We start from the raw sequence: 23,916 nt of genomic DNA on the forward strand, positions 1-23,916 counted from the left end.
ACTGACCTTTGCAGCTGTCGCCGGGTCCAAAGCACTGACCACTTGTCAGGACTTGGTATCCTCCAAAGTAATACTTTTCAGATTAAACTGAGCTTCAGCCAGACCCAATCAATTACGAAGTTGATTTCCCCAGAATGGCGGGAGGTGAATTCGCACTGTGTGAACAGGCTCTGAGACCATTCACTGGCCCAGAACTGGCAGCTACTGACTGTTCCTCCATACTGCTGACAAAGGAAAAATAAATACTAGTTCTAAAAATGTTAGATGTCTGTTGGGGGTCACCAATTTTGGCATCTGTAATTACCAACTACAGGAGCCACAATAACTGAAGTCCACACAGTAAATGCCAGTAACAGAAAAAGTTGACTCAAAACACCCACGTGATAGTTAAACAGTCCCAATGCCCTTCTGGGTTTCCAAAACCCACCCCTTGAGCTCAGTCTGCCCATCACCATTCCCAGAGTCTTGATGGGCAGATTCCCTGGAAGTCCCGCCTTCCACCTGTAGCCCGCATTCCTGCAGGTAGGCGCTTCTACGCAGCAACGCTGACTCCCTAGCGCCATTACCCACCCCACACCCATCCCTGCCAATTCTGCCCGCTAACTTGTGCGGAGCAATCTGCAATATCATGTCTTTTCTTGCTCTTTTATGGACAAGGCCTGTTTAGCCATATGATGTGCCAGAGGACCATGTGAAAGGACTCACTAGTAATAAGTGGACAATTTCTCTTAACAAGACTTCTAAATTAAAGACAATTGATTGTGAGCGTGTGCACCAATATCTGATAATCTGCTTTTCTTCACAGCAAATTATTGTGAGACTGCAGATGCTGGGAATTCTTTCCTGATGAAGGGTTGCAGCCAGAAAAGTTGATTATCTATTGCCTTGCATGGATGCTGCCCAAATCATTAAGTTCCTCCAGCATTCTGTCTTCTGCTCCTTAGAACTTAGAAAATAGAAATCTCCAGTGCATTACAGGCCCTTCATCCCACAGTGTTCTGGTGACTAAATAAACTGCTCTACTAACTGCATAAAATTTCCCTACTGTATAACCCTCCATTTTTTTCTGTTCCTAATAGTCTCTTAAAAGATCCTATTATACCTGCCTCCACCACTGCAGTCAGCAGCACATTACATGCACCCACCACTCTCTGTGTGAAGAACCTACCTCTCATTTCCTCCCAGCCACTACCGCCCCACCCCACCACCCCATACTGACTCCCAAGCTCCTTAAAATTATGCCTCCTCATGTAGGCCATTCCAGCCTTGGGAAAAAGCCTCTGGCTCTTTACATGATCAATGCCTCTCATCATCTTCTACATCTCTATCAGGTCACTCCTCATTCTCTGTCACTCCAAGAAGGAAAGACCAAACACATGTATTATGCATTGCATTGATTTCTTAGTGTTATGATCCTAAACATGCAATAAATAATTAAAACTGATATTTTTGTAATTTATTGACCATGTTCTAAACAGCAAAGCTGCTATCAAGATACTTTTATTAATACAGAAGCTCAAAAGAATCTTGGTCAATAACATTGGATAGACAGAGACGCTGTTCGTTAGCGTGTGTTGTGTTCAGGAGTGAATGAAAATTGATATTTTTCTCTTTAATGTTGAGGTTCACACCAGGGTGAATACCAAAGGAAACTCTACAGGGATCTGATGAAAGGCTACAATCGTTTGGAGCGTCCTGTTCTGAATGACTCTCAGTCTTTGGTTGTTGAGCTTGGAATGACGTTTATACAGATAATTGATGTGGTGAGTCATAAATTAACAAAGGCTTTTGTTTAATGATAAAGATTATGTGTATTGTCATTTACATTGTACAATGTGCATGTGCACCAAAAGTTTTACTTGGTGCAGTTAAACAGGTACTTCATGTAAAAGTACTACAATAGTATACATTACATTAAAAAGAGATAATAAGTACAAAAGATAATTGATAATAAATATTCAGATACCATTATCTTTGGCTTGGCTTCGCGGACGAAGATTTATGGAGGGGGTATAGTGCAGATAAATATTGCCAAAGCAAAATTTAGTCTCTTATGAAAATTTTAATTAAATATTTATTTGTAATTGCACCAGAAAGTTAAATACATGTCTTTCTTCTTTGGCTTGGCTTCGCGGACGACGATATATGGAGGGGGTAAATGTCCACGTCAGCTGCAGGCTCGTTTGTGGCTGACAAGTCCGATGCGGGACAGGCAGACACGGTTGCAGCGGTTGCAGGGAAAAATTGGTTGGTTGGTGTTGGGTGTTGGGTTTTTCCTCCTTTGCCTTTTGTCAGTGAGGTGGGCTCTGCGGTCTTCTTCAAAGGAGGTTGCTGCCCGCCGAACTGTGAGGTGCCAAGATGCACGGTTTGAGGCGATATCAGCCCACTGGCGGTGGTCAATGTGGCAGGCACCAAGAGATTTCTTTAGGCAGTCCTTGTACCTCTTCTTTGGTGCACCTCTGTCACGGTAGCCAGTGGAGAGTTCGCCATATAACACGATCTTGGGAAGGCGATGATCCTCCATTCTGGAGACGTGACCCACCCAGCGCAGTTGGATCTTCAGCAGCGTGGATTCGATGCTGTCGGCCTCTGCCATCTCGAGTACTTCGATGTTAGGGATGAAGTCGCTCCAATGAATGTTGAGGATGGAGTGGAGACAACACTGGTGGAAGCGTTCTAGGAGCCGTAGGTGATGCCGGTAGAGGACCCATGATTCGGAGCCGAACAGGAGTGTGGGTATGACAACGGCTCTGTATACACTTATCTTTGTGAGGTTTTTCAGTTGGTTGTTTTTCCAGACTCTTTGGTGTAGTCTTCCAAAGGCGCTATTTGCCTTGGCGAGTCTGTTGTCTATCTCGTTGTCGATCCTTGCATCTGATGAAATGGTGCAGCCGAGATAGGTAAACTGGTTGACCGTTTTGAGTTTTGTGTGCCCGATGGAGATGTGGGGGGGCTGGTAGTCATGGTGGGGAGCTGGCTGATGGAGGACCTCCGTTTCTTCAGGCTGACTTCCAGGCCAAACATTTTGGCAGTTTCCGCAAAACAGGACGTCAAGCGCTGAAGAGCTGGCTCTGAATGGGCAACTAAAGTGGCATCGTCTGCAAAGAGTAGTTCACGGACAAGTTGCTCTTGTGTCTTGGTGTGAGCTTGCAGGCGCCTCAGATTGAAGAGACTGCCATCTGTGCGGTACCGGATGTAAACAGCGTCTTCATTGTTGAGGTCTTTCATGGCTTGGTTCAGCATCATGTTGAAGAAGATTTAAAAGAGGGTTGGTGCGAGAATGCAGCCTTGCTTCATGCCATTGTTAATGGAGAAGGGTTCAGAGAGCTCATTGCTGTATCTGACCCGACCTTGATGGTTTTCGTGCAGTTGGATAACCATGTTGAGGAACTTTGGGGGGCATCCGAGGTGCTCTAGTATTTGCCAAAGCCCTTTCCTACTTACGGTGTCGAAGGCTTTGGTGAGGTCAACAAAGGTGATGTAGAGTCCTTTGTTTTGTTCTCTGCACTTTTCTTGGAGTTGTCTGAGGGCAAAGACCATGTAAGTAGTTCCTCTGTTTGTGCGAAAGCCGCACTGTGATTCTGGGAGAACATTTTCGGCGACACTAGGTATTATTCTATTTAGTAGAATCCTAGTGAAGATTTTGCCTGCAATGGAGAGCAGCGTGATTCCCCTGTAGTTTGAGCAGTCTGATTTCTCGCCTTTGTTTTTGTACAGGGAGATGATGATGGCATCACGAAGGTCCTGAGGCAGTTTTCCTTGGTCCCAACAAAGCTTGAAAAACTCATGCAGTTTGGCATGCAGAGTTTTGCCGCCAGCCTTCCAGACCTCTGGGGGGATTCCATCCATACTTGCTGCTTTGCCACTTTTCAGTTGTTCAATTGCCTTATATGTCTCTTCCCGGGTGAGGACCTCATCCAGCTCTAGCTTTAGGGGCTGTTGAGGGAGCTGGAGCAGGGCGGAATCTTGGACTGAGCGGTTGGCACTGAAAAGAGATTGGAAGTGTTCTGACCATCGGTTGAGGATGGAGATCTTGTCGCTGAGGAGGACTTTGCCGTCTGTGCTGCGCATCGGGCTTTGGACTTGGGGTGAGGGGCCGTACACAGCCTTTAGAGCCTCGTAAAAACCCCTGAAGTCGCCAATGTCCCGCTGAGCTGGGTTCGTTTGGCGAGGCTAGTCCACCACTCATTTTGGATCTCCCGGAGTTTGCACTGAAGATGGCTGCATGCGCGACGGAAGGCTTGTTTCTTCTCTGGCCAGGACGGCTTTGTAAGGTGAGCCTGGTAGGCAGCTCGCTTCTTTGCCAGCAGCTCCTGGATTTCCTGGCAGTTTTCGTCGAACCAGTCCTTGTTTTTCCTGGAGGAGAAGCCCAGTACCTCTTCAGTGGATTGCAGTATGGTAGTCTTCAGCTGATCCCAGAGGGTTTCAGGGGACGAGTCCGTGAGGCGGATTGCATCCTCGAGCTTTACTTTGAGGTTTGCCTGGAAGTTTCCTCTCACTTCGTCTGACTGCAGGTTTCCAACATTGAACCTCTTTCTGGGGGCTTCACTGTTCCTGGGCTTTGGCTTGAAGTGAAGGTTGAGCTTGCAGCGAACCAGCCGGTGGTCAGTGTGGCATTCCGCGCTGGGCATGACCCTGGTGTGGAGCACATCTCGTTTGTCTCTTTCTCGCACCAGGACGTAGTCCAGGAGGTGCCAGTGATTGGATCGGGGATGCATCCAGGTAGTCTTCAGGCTGTCCCTCTGCTGAAAAAGGGTATTTGTAATGACAAGCCGCTGTTCTGCGCAGAGCTCCAACAGGAGGCGCCCATTGTCGTTGCACTTGCCGACACCATGCTTGCCCAGGATTCCTGGCCAGGTTTCTGAGTCTTTGCCGACGCGAGCGTTGAAGTCGCCAAGGATGACAACCTTGTCGGCTGTGGGTGTGCGTTGAATGAGGTTGCGCAGGTCAGTGTAGAACTTGTCCTTTTCTGCTGGTTCTGCCTGGAGGGTTGGAGCATAGACACTGATGAGGGTGATGCAATGCTTGTTTTGAAGGGGGAGTCGCATGGATATGATCCGGTCCGAGTGGCCTGTCGGGAAGTTTTCGAGTTTGGAGGCAATGGAGTTCTTGACCATGCAGCCTACACCAGATAGGCATCGTTCATCCATAGGCTTGCCAGACCAGTAGAGTGTGTAGCCCATGCCGCGTTCTTGGAGGCTGCCTACATCTGCAAGGCGGACTTCACTGAGAGCGGCTATGTCGATGTCAAGTCTGAGGAATTCATGTGCAATGAGGGCAGACCGACGTTCAGGTCGGTGGCTATCAGCCTTGTCTATCATGGTTCTGATGTTCCAGCATGCTAGCTTGAGTTTGTGAGCATCTTTTGAGGGGGAGGACGTGGAGGGGGAGGACGTGGAGGGGGAGGACGTGGACCTGTCCTCGGGCCCGCGCAAAGGAGCTTTTAGGTGGAGTGCAGTGCGCGCAGTACTGGCCCCACCCTTTACATCCATGGTTCGTGTGCCATGGCAAAGAAAGCTGGGACATGGCAGCGAGGTCCTTGGGTCGTAAGTTTTATATCGGAGTGGCTTTCTCCTATGCAGGTTTCTTACACGGGCTGGAGGGGTCTGCCTCCCCTCCTAGGTCGGTCCATACTGCCCGGACCGGGGCCGAGGCCGCTGCTGCTTTCCCTGTGCCCGGACTGGGGCCACCGCCTCCTACTTTCTGCCCGGACCGGGGCCTCCGCCTGCCTCACTCAACCGAGACCGGGGCCGCCGCCTCCCCTTTGCTCTTTCCCGGATCGGGGCCGCCGCCGCCTACCCTCTGCCCGGACCGGGGCCGGGGCCACCGCTGCTTTCCCTGTGCTCGGACTGGGGCCATCGCCTCCTACTTTCTGCCCGGACCGGGGCCTCCGCCTGCCTCACTCCTATTAATAGGACTATGTGTGGTGATACACCACTAGCCGAATAAAACCATGCACAGAGTGCTGAATTTCAGAGAGAAGATAGTCAGCACAGAGCAAATGTAACTTTATTTTACTCAGGTGAGGCTCATTCAAGAGTCTGATAATGACAGTGTGGTAAACCACTGTAATGTATAATTATCTGGACAAGCACCCCTACTGGCTGGTTGTACTTGTGGCCCCTCCCCACCGGTTCCTGTATAAAAATGACTGTACCACAGCCCCCGTTACTCAGTGCAGGACAACCAATCAGTAGGGATATGCTGTTCTCCACAATAGTCTCCTGAGTGATTGATGGTGCATCAGGCAAGAAAGAAATTGTCCATACATCTGGAAGTATGATTTTCTTCAGAATGGAATGAACTATTTAATATATTGGCTCCATTTTCAAGGCAGCAGGAAGCTTAGATGGAGACTATGGTAGGGATGGATTTTTGTGCTGCATTTACAGCTCTGCATTTTTCCCACAGTTTTGGGTGGAATAGTTCCTATACCAGGTAGAGATTCACCAACAGGATTCTTTCAATTGTTTTATCTGCAGAAGTGGATGAGGGACATAGGTGACATACCAAATGTCCTCAGACTTCAGAGGAAGTACTAGTACACTTTTTTGGCCATCATGTTGACATTGCTGGACCAGGAAAGTCACTGGAGATGTTTACACCTCGGAACTGAAAGCTGTCTCCATCTTAGCACTGTTACTGCAGAGAGGGGAGTAGGTGATTCATTTTCTTTCTGCATTAAGCAATGGAGGGAAGATTAACAAATATTTTATGATTTCAAGCAAGCAGACCTTTTTTCTGTCATTCTCTGTTAAATAAATGAAGGTTGAAGTGCAAGGCATGAAGAGTTTATGCTTTTGCTAGAAGCTGTACTTGTTAGAAGTTAGGGGCTAATGAATGTTGCTGGGCAGAGTAGAAAGAACTTCTAATCAGTGTGTTCTGTAACCTTGATTCTGACATTGCTTATCAAAGGTAGAAAACCATTTCATTTACTACCAGTCAATCCTCATTTTAATGAATAAAGTCACCCATGAACACCTGTGGCCTTGTCAACAGTGAAGTAGAATTCCCTCAAAGACTCAAGATTTACAATATATTTTTCTCAGTGGAATAGTGTTTTACTTCTGGACATACAATTTTTGAACAGCATGTGCACTGTTAACTTAAATAAAGTAATCCATAATTTAATTATCTCAATAAAAATAAAGTGTTGAACATTCCAACCAGAAAATAAGTTGAGCAGTGTACTCTGGCTTAAATTAGTTAGAATGGAATACTATTTTCATACTCGTTAAAACTTCTGTTGATGGTTTTTGAAGTTCTAATTTGTTGCAGTTGAGAAATAAGTTCCATTGTGGGAAAGAAAACTTGCCTCAAGCAGGTTTGTGATGAATTATATCAAGGCCGACTTCCCACCATTTTAAAATGTGGTCTCTGTTGAAATTTATTCCAATTGTGCAATATTTTTTCAATGGTGTTCTTAAACACTTAAATAAACCATGGAAGTGCATGAAATAAATATGATGATATAATTAATTTTCCAAATGGCTCTTAAACCCATGAATAAATAATAGCTGCCTCACTTCCAACATTTATGATGTTTTTTTTAAATGTCCCAAATAAAGAAATCTGAATGTTGTCAAGTGACCACTAAGGTCTGTGCAAGATATCTGAACCTTGCTACCCAGAGAAGGCGATTTATTTCAATTATGATGCCTGACACATACGAGTCTGTCATGAACTATCAGAAGACCCAGCAACATTCTTCAACTGATAGGAGGAAAACCAGTCAGTGCTAGAAATCTGAAATCTACAACAACCAAAGGGAACGGGGCCAAAGTGAATGTAATGTTTGCCTTTTGGACAACAGAGCTATTTTTGATTTTCATAAATTTTGACTGATGGCTGATTTTTGATTGCATTGTATCATCTTCACATTACCTACCTGCTTACCCTTTGCTCTATTGGAATGTAGTCTGACCAAGGCAGAAGGTAACCAGAAAGTCCTAAACATCTATGTCTGTACAGGAATTATGAACTTGAGAACTTGATGACTCCTGCCATGGGAAATGTCAGCAGTCCCTTCCAGAACTGTTAGTCCTCTGAAGAACCTAGCCTATTCACTTGTGTTGATTTTATATTGTTTTTAACTGAGTAATTTGTACTGTTGTGACCTCCTTTTTCAAAGAGAGAGGTTCAAAAGAGAGAAAGATGTGAAAATTCAAAGAGGAAGGTTAAAGGAGGTAATGAGACAAAGATGATTGTATTGAATTACGTGGATTAAGACAAACATTTTTGAAGTTATAATCTGAAGACCGAGAGATGAAAGCAGAATGGGCAAGGGGCCAGTGTAAAGAAAAAAAATATGATTACACTGGAAATTGTGTAATAGATATGTCAACCCAGAAATTAATTCCTGATAGGTAGCACTAAATGCATGATGTAACTGCATTTAAACACAACTGCTAGTCTCCAAACTTCATTGTTACTTTACCCTGCAATGTGATATATATTGAGGGATATCACTGATGCCCACCAGAGAATTAAAAAGCTGAGTTGTCCACGCATGGACCTGCAGCCACTGGTACTCCTTAGCAGATATTTAATTTTGATCTCTGCCTCCTTGGAGAACCACGCTCTTACAGGCATTGCTCTGGAAATATAAGAGGAAAAGGAGCATTTGTTCCCTTCTACCATCTTGACTTGGTTTCCATCTCCTTCATTTGAGGAGTAAAGCTGTGAAAACTTCCCAGCATTCATAGAGCGGAATCTACTTGCAGTGGTTAAGCCTTGTTACACAGACTAATTGAGTGGAGTGGTCACATTATAATAGAGCAAATAAAATATAAGGTAACTGATTAATTGTCTCAAACTAATAACATAACATAACGTAACAATTTACAGCATGGAAACAGGCCATTAGGCCCTTATAGTCCGCACCGAACCAAAACACCCCTCTCTAGTCCCACCTCCCTGCACAATGCCCATAACCCTCCATCTTCTTCTCATCCATATACCTGTCCAACCTTTTCTTAAATAATACAATTGACTCCGCCGCCACTATTTCTCCCGGAAGCTCGTTCCACACGTCTACCACTCTCTGAGTAAAGAAGTTCCCCCTCATGTTACCTCTAAACCTCTGCCCTTTAATTCTTAACTCATGTCCTCTTGTTTTAATCTTTCCTCCTCTTAATGGAAATAGTCTAAATTGTTTAAGTGTTTTAATTCCCTTCCTTAAAAATAATAAATTCAACATTTTTAATTGTTTGATTCTTAATAGTTCAATGCTTCTGAATATCTTTGAACTTTAAAAGCATTCCAACCCTTTTACAGACTGAAATCAGTTCAGTCAGCTGTTAAGAAATGTTCTTTAGTTTTTCTGCCCTTGCTCCCAATGTCCCCCACATCCAATCAATAGCCTCATAAGGGTTATTACCATTGATGATCATCTAGTTTGGAAGACTAAAATTAACAGTGTTTCTACACAAAGCAAGTTATCCTTCATCAGGAAAGGGAGGGGATCAAAGAGGCCAGCTGCTGATTGAACACTTTAGTTCATGAGGAGAAAGCAACAGCGGCCAAGCAGAAAAGTAGGATGAATGTTGAATTCCTTTCTGTTCTTTGGTGATCTTTCAAACCAGCTTAAGGTGCTGGCAATGCCATTTTTCCGAGCTGTCTCCATTGGACCGTAGTGTCATAGTGTTTGATATTTTGATGAGTGTACTGCAATGGAATTTGTTAGACCATAGTATCTTGTTGCATACCCTGGTAAGACTAATTCTGTCCCACCTCAAATGTTTTTGTTCACAGGGAAATCCAAGGTGGTAATAGTACAGAAAGACTAGAAAAAGGTAAAATGTTGGAATCGAGTAAACAATGAGATAATGGAAGGTCTCAGTGGGTCAGGTAGCATCCATATGTAGAAATGATACAATAATGTTTCAGGTTATGACTATCAAGAGTGAAGTAGAATGAGGTCACATTGGGTGTATCAAGGGAGATAAAATGGGGAGGAAAGAAGCTGGGGATGGGGGTGGTCATTGATGTTATGCTATTAGGCCGAAGGTGCAACGGGTGAGGAGATAGGAGAGACCAATGGAGGGTGGGGAATAAAGAGGAAAAAAAAAGTAAGAACAGGAGAAGGTAAAGAAGAAATAGAAATTACAGAACTGGAAAGAGGTTGGGGGATCTAATTTTTTTTTAAAGGATGTCCATTCCATTGGGATTAAGGCTATATTTGCATGGGCCCCAGCAATGCCTGCCTTTTTGTTAGCTGTCTGGAATAGTTCTTTTTCCAATCCTAACCAGGTACCCAAGTCTTCCTCTGCTATAGTGAAGACTGCTTTGGTTCTACCTCTTGATAGAACAATACAGCACAGTACAGGTCCTTTGACCCTCAATGTTGTGTTAATCCTATAATCCCTTCCTTAAAAGTACCAAGCTCTCTCTACCCCATAACCCGCTTTTTCTTTTATCCATTTGTCTAAGAGTCTCTTAAATGCGCCCAATGTTTCAGCTTCTACCACCATCCCTGCCAAGGTATTCCAGGAACCCCCAACTCTGTGTAAAAATAACACTTACCCCTGACATCTCCCCTAAACTTACCTCCATTAATTTTGTACACATCCTCTGGTGTTTGCTGATCCTGCCCTGGGAAACAGGGGATGGCTGTCCACCTTATTTATGCCTCTCATAATCTTTTAGACCTCTATCCAGTCTCCTCTTATATTTCTATGCTCCAAAAAATTGTCCCAGCTCTGCTAACCTTGCCTCAAGATTTGTTTCCCAATCCAGGCAACATCCTGGTAAATCTCCTCTGCACCCTCTCCATAGCTTCCACATCCTTCCAATAATGGGGTGACCAGAACTAAATAATACTCTCAATTTGTAGAGTTGCCACATGACCTCTCTACTCCTGAATTCAATCTCTTTATTAATGAATCCAAGCATCCCATAGGCTTTAACTATCCTATCAACCTGTGTAGCAACCTTAAGGGATGTATGGATTTGCACCCCAAGGTCCCTCTATTAACCGACCATTAACCCTGTACTCAGCCTTCTGGTTTGTCCTTCCAAAATGCATCACCTCACACTTATCCTGATTGAAATCCATCTCCCCAACTCTGCATTCTGTCTATATCATCTTGTAACCTTTAACAACCTTCAGCTCCATCCACAAACTCACTGACCCATCCATCCACCTTGTTGATTTATAAAAATCAACAAGAGCAGGGGTCCCAGAACAGATTCATGTGGCATTCCACGTCACCAACCTCCAGGTGTAATACTTTTCTTCCACTACTACTCTCTACTTTCTACCTAAAAGCCATTTTATCCATACAGCTGATTTTTCACTGGTCCCATGACTTTCTGGATGAGTCTCTCATGGAAATTCTTGTCAAATGCCTTGCTAAAATCCATATAGACCACATCTACTGCCCTACACATCAATTCCTTTTGGTTTCTCCTCAAAAAACTCAATTAGGTTCATGAGACACAACCTTCCTTTCACAAAGCTATGCTGACCATCTTTGAGTATACTTTACTTCTCCAAATGCTCATAGATCCTATCCTTAAGAATCCCCTCCAATAAGACTCACATGTCTAAACTTTCCGGGATTTTCCCTATGACATTTTTTAAACAAGGGAACTATGTTTTTCATTCTCTAATCTTCTCTGACACTTCCCCTGCAGCCAGAGGATTCAAAGATCATAGCTACCACCCCAGTTATCTCTTCTCTCGCTTCCCACAGCAGCCTTGGGTATAACATGTCTATGTCCCTGGGGCCAGATGTTTTTAATAAGATCCAGCACTTCCACTTCCTTAATCTCCACATTGTCCAAATCACAGGCCTGTATAAGTTCGACCTCACCATGATCAAGGTCCTTTTCTCTAATGAATATCAACACGAAGTATTCATTTAGGACCTTCCCAACATCCTCTGCCTCCAGGTACATGTTGCCTCCCTTATCCTTTAGCAGCCCCACCTTCATTCTCATCATCCTTCTGTTCTTCACATACGCATAGAATACCTTAAGTCTACATGCCAAGGCCTTCTCATCCTCCCTTCAAACTCTCCCAAGTTCTTTCTTAAGTTCCTTCCTGGCTACTATATACTTCTCATGAACCCTTCCTTTTTTCCTGCTTCCCATACCTAATATATACTTCCTTCTTCATTTGATTTGTTGCCTGACCTGTTTCATCAATTCCATTTTCCTACCATCTTTTCCTTGTCCTCGTGGAACAAACCTGCTCAAGTGGACCCTAAACTTCTTCCACATTATTTCAGTGCCTTCACCCTTAAACATCTGTTTCCAATTTATTTTCACTAGTTCCTGTCTCATCCCTTCATAATTAGCCCTTCCCCAGATTCATTAACTTAACTGCTAACCCGCACTGGCCTTAACTTTATCTGGACTGCTGCAGACACCTCTCTCTGTCTCCAAGTGAGTAGACAAATTATTCATGACCGCTATTGTAAACCCACTAACTCGTCACTGAATTATACCTCATCTCAACCTGTTTCTTATAAAGATGCTATTTCTTTCTCCCTATTCTTCCTCCTCCATAATTTCTGTTCACATGATGAGACATTCCACTCCAGGACATCTGAAATGTTTTGTTTTAAATCTTTAATTAGTGTGGATTCTCCCTAAATGTCATTGATAAAGCTCAGACCCATATCACCTCCATTTTTTGTACTTCTGATTACACCTCGCCTCCACTAGACAAAACTAGGATAGAGTCACTTTGATCCTCAGTTTCCACCCCACCATTGTCTCTGACAGATAATGCTCTGACACTTGCACCAGCTTCAGTGTGATCTCACCACCAGCCACATCTTCTCTTACCCATCCAATCCACTTTTCAGAGGAATCACTCTCTGAGATATCCTAGACCACTCTTTCATCCCCACCCTTTCCCTGTCTTAGGCACTTCTTTTGCTGCAATCACAAAAAAATAAAACATGCTTCTGCATCTCCCCCACCCCCCCACCCCCACAACTTCACCTCCATCCATTACCACAAATTGACCTTCCAGGTGAAGCAGAGCTTTGCATTCACATCATTGAATCTAATCTACTGTATTCTGTGTACTCCTCCTGGACAGCCTTAAACCCAATGGCATGAACATATTTTTTTCTAATTTTATGTAATTCCTACTTCTTTATGGTTCCACTGGTTTTATTTCTTCTTGACCAACTACCATTCTTGCGTTTCTCCCTAACCTTTTCCACTTCCAAGTTGACTTCCATCACCTCCTGTCTAATACCCAATGACTTCTCAGTCACTCCCCAGCTTATTCACCCCCTATTTCCCCTTGATATATTTGATATCATCCCTTCCTTGACACTATCAAGGTCCTGATCCTAATCCATTTCTATCCATGTTTGTAGCTAGTCTCACTGTGTTCCACCACCTTCTCATTTCTTGCTCAAGAGTATCAGAAATCTTAATGAATTGCAGGATAAACAATGCATTTCCTTAATCTGTTTATTTTCAGAACTAAAGAGAAAGACTCAGAAACTGGAGCCGACAGTTAGGACAAATTCAACTGGACAAATTAGACCGGACAAATTCAGATGCCAAAATAATAAAGGGATTGAAAGATGGTTTTAATTATGTGAGAGATGCACAATGAGAAAAAGAATGAAAATATTACTTTTTTACAATTTTCCCAAAGGAATTTGACTCAGTCAATTTACAGTTAATTATTTAGTTCTGGGGGATTAATTGATAATCATTATGTGGTTAAAAGTTTATATAGATTATTAATTGCTAGACTTAATGTTCTGTGTCAAGGGTAATGAATGATTAACATGCAAATACATCAACTTCATGAGAATCATGGAAGCTCAAGGCAATTTCCTGTTTCTGTGAATCCAATAATATTTTGGCAATTCAGAATTCACAAGGTATCTTATTCTTAACTCAAATTGCTGGATACTTCATACCCTAATATGTCCTTCAAATGTTATTCTTTTGGCAAATTCTGGGCCCTTATGCTCTGGTCTATCGATATTATAAATTGTGCTCAATTGTAATACATTTATCTCACTTTGACTGTAATAGAACTTTTGGCATCTGACCAATATAGCATTAAATATTATTAGATTTACTTTAGTGCCTCATTACTTACAAATGTAGTCACTTAAATACAACAGATTTGACATTTTCTTAAGGTTTCAAATGAATGATCTTAGACTTGCATTATAATAATCTACATGATTGATTGTTGAAGGATTTAAGTATTAGGATATCCAACACAGGAAAGTGTGGGGCTGGGGTGGGAAAATTACCTAGATACATAGTTACAGAAAAGAGTTATACATTCTAGATTAAGTGTGACGTGATTGCGCATGATTTTGCAATCCAGAAAGGAATACTGGAGGAGCATCAATCCTTGGACTTGTCAAACAGATATGAGGTTCATGCTGTTTTTGTGTAATGTGAGCAGAGATTACTGAATAGGAAGCAAATAAAACACAGCACTGTAATTTAAAGTGAAGGCTAGTCAAGTTTGATGGAGTGATGAGAAATGTAGTGTTAATTTGGCACTGGATAGTTAAGGGGGCAGATACTGTTCTCTGCAGGCACTAGTACGAGTTCTGAAAGCTGTGTGGCCTGCACAATGCCAGGGTTAAAGGCATCTTCTGAGAGCTGGAGAGAAACTTGGAAATATGGGAAAGGTCCATGTGGGAGCAAATAACATAGATGAAACATAGGAGGTTTTGCTGAATCCAGAGTCCAAATTACAAAAATAATAATCTCTAGACTGCACCTGACTCATGTGTAAATTGACACAGGGTCAATCATATCAGAGAATATATTGCTTAAAGACTGCTATAGAATAAGTAGGCTTCAGTTCATGGCCACTGAAGACCTTGTTCCACTGGGATTGGGTTCACTTGAATAACTCTGGAAACTTTTTTACAGCCACTGGATTCCAAGAAATTATTGCCATTTTCCCAAAATGTATGTTGTGTAAAAAGGTTGGAATGGGAATGAGGGTGCCATTCCCATTCCACTATTTTACCTCCTAGATCCCTAGTAAATTAATCTGAATGCCTGCTATCTAAAGTTAACTGCAGAGATTCCATGAACAATGGGCTAATGAATAGCATGTACCAAAGACAAGTTGCAAGTTCCACCTCTTTAATTACCACACTTCCGTTATTCTGTCTAAACTCGCGTAAGGAAACAGAGATTAAGTTTTGTTCGATCATGTGTGAACGACCAATGCCAAAACATCAGACATTTTTCAGACTGATTTTTAAAAATCATACAAATTCTATAGATACAAAAAAACAATAGTCTTAGTGACTTGAATGATTAAGGCTGCAGATAACACTTAACTACATAGTGGGGATGAGTGAGGGAAATTTCAAAAGTTAGAGTAAAAATACAGTTGTGGTGCAGGGTAGCAAAATGGACAATATTAACCAGGATCTATCAAAGTGGGACAGTGCTTACAGTTGTCAAGTTCTTGTATTTGCTTGACAATTGGAGTCAAGCAAATGCAAAAACAAAATGGAAGATTCCTCATCCGAATGTTTACAGTATTTCTGAGAAAATTGTTAAATTAACGTACAAATGAAAATAAATGTGTGGCAATCTCATAACCATCACGAAGGCATGATTGCAAAAAAATTAAGGTTGGAAATTAAATATTCAATCATACTTAATGTTTGGAAGAGATTGACAAAATAGAAAATAAAGTGAGGTTGCCCTGAGTTAAAAAAATGAATATAAACAGTAAAGTGGAAGGAACATAACTCAAAAAAAAAATCAAGAAAAGACCAATTAGGAAGATGAATGAGCAAATGTTGCAATCTAAAGCAATAAGCAATCTGCTGGAGGAAGTCAATGGGTCAATCAGTGTTGTGTTGGTGACAAGAATACAAATGAGTTTGGGTGGAGCTAAGAAATAATATGGGGATGAAAATTTAGTGGGAGTTGTTGACAGGCTCCTAAACACCCTCCTTTTTAAACAAAGTCTAGCAGGGTGGTGTGGTTTAGGATTCATTGCAGTTCCAAAGTCCATTAAAGATTCAGCCTTTTCGGTGGTCTCATCTGTCGCAGCGACCATCGCAGGGTCTGCTGTGGCACAGTTGTCATTTCTCAGGCAGTGCCTTGTGCAACAGGTAGTGGATCCGGTAACTAAGGGTTTGTTGGTGCCGGGGTGTTGTTTGGTTCGGCTGGAGTTTGAGGAGCAAATTCGGGCGCCAATAGTGGGACTGGTTGGTCATGATTACCATGTTCCAAATGGAGTCAACCATCTTGATATTCCACATAGGCATATTGGGTGTTGGCGTGGAGGAGGTGAACCTTCTCAACCATGTCAGCTTTGTGGTGTCTGATGTGGAAGCAACATAGGCCCAGGGGTCATTAGCCAGAACGGTACTGTAGTCCTGGATCGCTGACTTCCTTGGGATGGAAAAGAACCTTTCATACAGTGTTATGTTTGTGGGCATACAGAGAAAGAACCTGGTGGCATGGAGAGCTTCAAGGATGGTGTCTTGCCACCAGGAGATGGGTAGTCCCTTTGATTTAAGGGCTGAGAGAATCTCCCTCCAAGTAGTGACATTTTCCCTGTCTACCTGTCCATTCCCCGGGGTTGATAGCTCATGGTCCTGCTCATGGCTATACCCTTGGCCATCAGGTACTGGTGCAGCTCCTTGCTCATAAAGGAGGACCCCCGGTCACTATGGATATAGCAGGGGTATCCAAAACAGAGTGAAGATGTGTGTAGCAGCTTTATGATGGAGGTTGTGGTCATATCAGGGCAGGGGATGGCAAAGGGGAAGTGGAAGTATTCATCCACGATGTTCAGGAAGTATACATTCCTGTTGGTTAATGGGAGGGGTCCCTTAAAGTCCATGCTCAGCCGCTTGAAGGGGTGGGTGGCTTTTACAAGGTGGGTTTTGTCCAGCCAGTAGAACTGGGGTTTGCTCTTCTCTTGATGCAGACTGGGCAGTTGCATGTTAATTCCATGATGTCTTCGACTGAGTAGGGAAGGTTGCATGCTCTAACAAGGTAGAGCCTAACGACTCCAGGGTGGCAGAGGTTGTTGTGGAGGACTTGGAGACATCCAACATATGCCCCCCCCCCCCCGGAAAGGGCACCGGGAGGCTTGTTGAACATCCCAGGCCAGAATAAGATCTCATAGTTGTAGGTGGATAGTTCAATTCTCCACCTCAGGATCTTCTCGTTCTTCATTTATCCCCAGTGTTTGTTGTTCAACATAAAAGCAACTGTATTTTGGCCAGTTAGCAGGATGAATGGTTTTCCAACTAGGTAATGTCTCCAATAGCACACATGATTACCATGTTCCAAATGGAGTCAACCATCTTGATATTCCACATAGGCATATTGGGTGTTGGCGTGGAGGAGGTGAAACTTGGGCTTGGGCCTCTTTCTTGATGGCTGAGTGCTGGAGATCAGGGCCCTGGATGGTTCTGAAAAAGAATGCCATGGGCCTGCCCACCTGGTTGAGCATGGTGGCCAGGGTGAAGTTGGATGCATCACTCTCCATTTGGAAGGGGATGGATTCATCTGTAGCATGCATTTCTGCCTTGGTGATGTCACCTTTGATGAGTGAATGCCATCTGGGCTTCTGCCAGCAGAGGGAAAGTAGCCGATTTCACTGGGGGCAGGATTTGTCTGCGTAATTGAGGACCCATTGAGCATAATAGGAAAAGAAGTCCAAGCACCTTTTAAAGGCCTTTGAACTGGGCAGCCACAGAGACTTCTCGGCATTTGCAGACTCATCCCAGCTGCCACAGTTCCCGCATATATTCATCAATTGACTCACCTGGCTCTTGTTTTCAGTTATCCAAGAGGAATTGTGCATATATAATGTTCGTCAGAGCCCGGTACTGGTTCTGCAGGAACTCCATCGCTTCAGAGTAACTAACAAAGTCTCTTAATGCTTGGAAATTCTGGTGGCCAACTTGAGAAAAGAGCACTTCCCTCTTGACTTCTTCGCTCTGCACATCATGGCACCTCATGAATGCATTGAGGCAGTGCACCCACTGGTTAAATTAAGTTGAGGCCTCCAGATCCTTGGGGTCAGAGTCTAATCTATTCTCCTGTACTGCCTTGTCTATGGTCTAAAATTAAGGTGATTACATTGTACCACCAATCAACCACAATCATTTAGAGAATCGTGATTAATAGGCCTTAATCACTTTAGTGTCAGCACAGCTTTCATGTTGCTGGCCCAGTTCCAAGGCAAGTACTGAGGAGGGTTTGGGTATTAACAGCCTTTATGGAGATATCTGGGAGGGAGGAGTCACAGGTTCAGGGGGAGGGTCAGCCCATAAAGCACATATATACATCTATACACAGTGGTAGCACCACAGAGGATGGAAAAGTTTAGTTTGTTGAGTAGGTTTATAAAGGTTGCACAACATCATGGGCTGAATAGCCTGTACTTTGCTGTAATGTTCTTGGTTCTATATTTGATTATGGAGACCAATGGGTGCATTAGCATTTATTGTAAGAAGATGAATACAAAAGCAGAGGTGTCATGCTCAAGAATATTCAGAGGAAGTTACACCTAATATATTTGTGCATGTATGTCTGTCTGTTTGTTTGTTCTCCATGCAAATCAATATGGAGTACTCGAGAAATGTCCAAGGAGGTTCAGTAGGGGTAAGATTTGATGCTGAATGTCATGACCACATTGAATTTAACCTTTAAAGCAATATGAAGTTCAAAAACATTGAACTTTCACCAGGGACACCTCAATTAGATACAGTGCTGTGCATCAATGTACATTCAGAATAAAAACAAGTGGTCAAATCTAGTTCAATATAGGCCCCAAAAAAGCGAAGCAACATTGGCAGACATTCTTCACAAGCCTGTTGAATTAGTCGAAGGAGAAAGCAAGAGACAGCAGAGAAATTGTCAGTCTTGTCTGACTGTTGATGCTTCCAGACATCAAAGAGTAGGCAGCAGGAAATGAAACAGCAGTGATAAACCCATCACAGAACTCAGGCCTCCAGACAGGCAAGGGGTAGGTACTGGGAAACAGAATAGCAACACCAGGCCTGCCTCAGTGCTCAGGCCTCCAGAGAGGCAAGGGGCAGGCAGTAGGAAACTGTGGAACAGCACCAATCCCACCTCAGTTCTGATACCACCAGGCATTCCACAAACAGACAAGAAGAGACTGCTGAGGAAGACAAGCAAGACTCCGAGCAATGCAGTAAATTTATGCAGAATTACTATGAGGTTTCTTTTTATATTAGTATTTTGTTTTAACCATGAAGTTAACAACTGATTATTTTTTACTGGGCAATGGCAGGTATCCTGCTGGTTAATCATTTTTTTACAAATCTTGGCGACCTATCCACAGAAAGATAGTTAAAATGGATAGCGTGCAAAAAGCTTTATCAGATTGATTTCTGGTATGGAGGATGTTTGCTCTTTCCCCTTGGCTGGGATATCTAAAATCTCAAAAATAACATTCAAAAATAAAGGACCAAGATGAAGAAAAGTTCAGAGTACATCATCAGATGAATTTTTGCAACTTTCTTACAAGTGAGCTCGGGAGAATTGTCCACGAGTATATCCAATAAACAGACCAATAGTTGTTCAAATATTAAAGGAATCAATCGATATGGAGTTAGTCCAGGAAACTGGCATTAAGCCATGATCATATTAAATGATAGAACAGGCAGGAGGGACTAAAAAACTGTGTTCTTAGATAGTCAAGGCCTACCTTAGATAAAGAATATTTTTCCCACTTGTTGATTTCAGTGAAGATACTGTCTTTTAGCTGAACCGTAAAACCAAGGCTGTATTTGGCACTATTCCGAGGTCGAGCAGAGGATCAATCTATTCCCTTGAAGTGGGTCAATGAGCATGGACTAAAACCAATCAATTAGATCTTGTTTAAGCTCATAATTTTTGGTTTGTCCTTAGCTGGATACTTGGACAATTTTGGGAGGAAGTAATGGTGTAAGGTAGGAGGGCAATTTCAATAAAATAATGGGATTGAAAGATGGTTTGATTATGCAAGAAACACAGAAGGGAACAATGATAAAAGAATGAAAACATTATTTTTTGCAATTTTCCCAAAGGAATATGACTCAGTCAATTTAGAATTAATTTTAACTGCTGGGGATTAATTTTCATTTACATTATGTGGTTAAAAGGTTGTACAGATTATTAATTGCAAGATTTGATGTTCCATAACCATATTAATGAACAATTAACATGCAAATGCATCAACTTCATGAAAATCAGAGAAGGTTAATCAAAATATTACCTGATATAGTTTTCAGCTTGTGAGGAGAGCTTAGAAAATGTATTGGAAAAGACTGTTCACCTGACAAAGAAAATGTCCAAGGGCTCAAGGTGGCCGGAAAGATTTGATGGAAAAGATGGGGAATGTGCAATGTTTCCAGTGAGTGATCATTAAGGACTGTTCTTTGGAAGGACATTTGAATCTACTGTATAGCTGTTTTTTTTATTATATAAATGGGCCTTGCTGAAATAATGATGAATGCCTGCACAAAAATTGGATATCTCAACTGGAATTAAAATGTTCAGCTAGGCACAGATAGTAATTTTAAAGTTGAGCTTGTCATAAATCCAAATACCATCAGAAAACATTATAATGAAAGTATTCCTAGTAAATCAGTCACTTGATTATTACTCCAAACTGATATTATTTATATGAAAAATGCATGATCATTATTCTGAGAAAATTAAAACTGGTTAGCGTAAAATTATTCATGAAGTGCTGTTCATCACTTCACCATTCACATCAGTAATGGCAAAGTGGATTCAAGTGCCACAGTTTTGTTCATTCTATAACCACGGCAGCAAATACTTTGCCCCAAACACATTAGAGATGTAGCAGCAGTGTTCATGTTTTGCAGAGCTCAGCACATTAGCTGTTTAACCAGTAGCTCAATGGCATTTTTCCAGCTGTGTCCTGATGGGCTCTTTCTTCATGCTCCAGTGGCAATGCATTCAAACTCGAGTCCAGGGAATAAATCCATGCAATGTTGCAAAACTGCAAAAACTGAATGCCCAATCTAAGTACCCCAAAGAAATTTATCCACTTTAATATTACTGTGTATCTATGGAATTATGAACCAATTTTCTCCAGTAAGAAAAAAGATATTACAGTACTAATTAAACATTTAGACAGTAATATAAATGTTAATGCATGCCTTAATAAGAGGGCAATCATTGCAGAAAGAACTTCTGCTAATGGTACCACAGGGGGAGCAAGTGTACTCTACAGTGGTGAATAAAGGCTCCACAAAGGACAGAAACCAGGCATAATTAACCACTGACGAGCTGTATCTTCATACGACTTTTGAAACACCCTTATTCTGAGCTGTCACAGGAAAAAGATGATTAGGTGGGTAAAGAGATTCAAGGATATGTTCCAAGCCTCCCTGAAGAAATGAAAAGTCCTCACTAACCTCTGGGAACCTTTCAGAATATTACTGTTGTGTGACCCAGCAATGGTAATGCAGTTGAATGTCAAGAATAGGTGGCAATTACATTAACTGATCCAGAGAACATCTAGTATAGTTTCACAGACTATTTCACATGATATATCATGGCAAGCAGGCGGCAGTTTCCATTGCTTACCCACTCAGAAATCTACTTCTACAAGCACATATATTTATCCAAGTTGTAACAGGAAATAAGATTACATCATGGAATAAACCTGTTGAAAACTACATCATGAGTAACATTTTTGTATTAAACCCTTAGTTTTGTCTAATATGAGGAGAGTGTCAATAATCACTGCTAGTGCCCTTGACAACTGTTGAGGCAGAACTTTTCAATATTATTTCGCTGAATTAAAACTGATGATTCGCCAACTATGTTAGTATCAATGTCAAAGCTGCAGCATGGATTTTCTTTCACAGAGTGACAGTGTCAATCTTCATAAAATTTCTTCCACAGTTAGATTCTCTTATTGAATATAATTTCCCCATGTTTTTTGTGGGGTGATAGTTACATGCCTTACATGCTTCAGCTGATAACTAAATATTCTTGAGATTTAGTTGTGTGCAGGCACGGGCTGTGTTATTTACTGATGATTTGCATATGAAATTGGTTATTGAGCAATGAATGGCAAAGATTTTTGCTTCTGAAATTATAAATGAAGCAAGTGGTTAGGACATTGCTCAGAGGAACCCTTACAGCACAGTGCTGTCCTGGGGCTGGTTTCATTGATCTCTGAAAACTGCAGCCATATTTCTTTGTGCAGAGTATGGCACCAACCATTGGAGTAATTTCCCTCTGATGCCATTTGGCATTTTCAGTTAAATGCTATCTTAATGTGAATGGATCTCTGGGAAAGAGAAACATTAACATGGGTAGGATAGAGAATAGAATAATAATGGTGTGTGAAAGTACATCTTAATAAAGAATCAACAGGAAGGATGTAAATGAGCATGTCAAGTAATCGAGAAGAGGTATCACATGTATTATTCTATAACTACAGTACAAGTGGTTCTGCATCTCTCAGACGTTAAGTATGAGTATCCTATTTCCAGCTGTAAACTGTTCTCACTCAGCAAAAACTGCTCTCTTGTTGATGAGATTTAAACTCATTTGCTTGATTACCTTTTAAAAAAAATCAGATTTCACAAAGCCTTGGTATAATGTCTGACCTCATACTTCACAGTGCCAGCAATCAGTACTGGACCTGGGTTCAAATCCCTCTGTCTGTAAGGAGTTTATACGTTCTCCTATGTCTGCATGGGTTTCCTCTGGGGTCTCTGGCTTCCTCCAACCCATCAAAAAAAAGTACTGGGGTGTAGTTACACTTAGGTGTAAAATGGGCTCATAGGGCCAAAATGGCTTGTTAGTGCTGTACGTTTAATTTAATTTGAAAGAGTTAAATTTGGATTGGAGTCAGGACCTGTTAATTTATCTATCAAACAACATTAATAGTGAAAAATTAATGATGTGTCAAAGATGCAAATTGTTTCTGCTGTGTGCCTGATATCACCATGATTTAGCAGTGGACCAACAGCTTTGGATATTTGTCACACAGATGGACTATTTAAGAAAACACAAGGGATAGAAGTTCTGACCAGGCATCTCTTCATAATTATGCACAAAACCAGGCTCATAGCATTCCCAGATGTTAATATCATTGGGAAAATTAGCAATTTCCACAAATACTGCAAAAATAAATTGTCCCAAGCCATATTATTAGTTTATTAATCAGACTCCAAAGCTACTCTCATGTGATGGATCAGAGGTGGATTTTAAACAGTTTCTTAAGGGAAAGGGGAGAGTGGCAGAGGTGAAACTCTCAAGTCAGGTTTATTGTCATTTGATTACACAAGTATAACCTGACAAAACAGCATTTTCCAGTCCTCAGTATAAAACGCGAGACACATGACCAGAGGTGACACACACACACTACATTGGTAGGACAAGTATTCATATATACAAATAAATAAACAAATTTTGTTTTGTAATATGAAAGTCTTGATTGTTCGGCATTTTCACTGCCCATGGGAAGAAATAGTTTCCCAACCAACGTCGTGCTGTCTCTGATACTCTTGTATCTCTTTCCCGACATATCCCGAGTAGCTGAAATATATTGTGTGCAGGATGGTAGGGGTCCTCAACAATTTTGCATGCCCTCTTCAGACAATGATCCTGGGCTATCACATTGATGTGGTTAAGGGAGACAACAGGGAAACTCTCTGCTACTCTAATGGTCTTGTGCATCGACCTCCAATCCATTTCTCTGCAGCAACGACACAGTGATGCTCTCAATAGAGCTCCTTCAGAAGTTGACATGGTGGTGGCTGGTAGCCTTGCCTGCTTCAGTCTTCTCAGGAAATGTGGACATGAGGAACTTGGTGCTCTCTACTACAAAGCTGTTGATGTGTAGTGGAGGGTAGTCATGCCTGGTCCCCCTGAAGTCCACAATCATCTCCTTCATCTTGTCCACCTTCAGAACTCAGATTGCTT

This window comes from Narcine bancroftii, chromosome 1 (genome assembly GCF_036971445.1).
Source record: "Narcine bancroftii isolate sNarBan1 chromosome 1, sNarBan1.hap1, whole genome shotgun sequence".
NCBI classification, from domain to species: Eukaryota; Metazoa; Chordata; class Chondrichthyes; order Torpediniformes; family Narcinidae; genus Narcine; species Narcine bancroftii.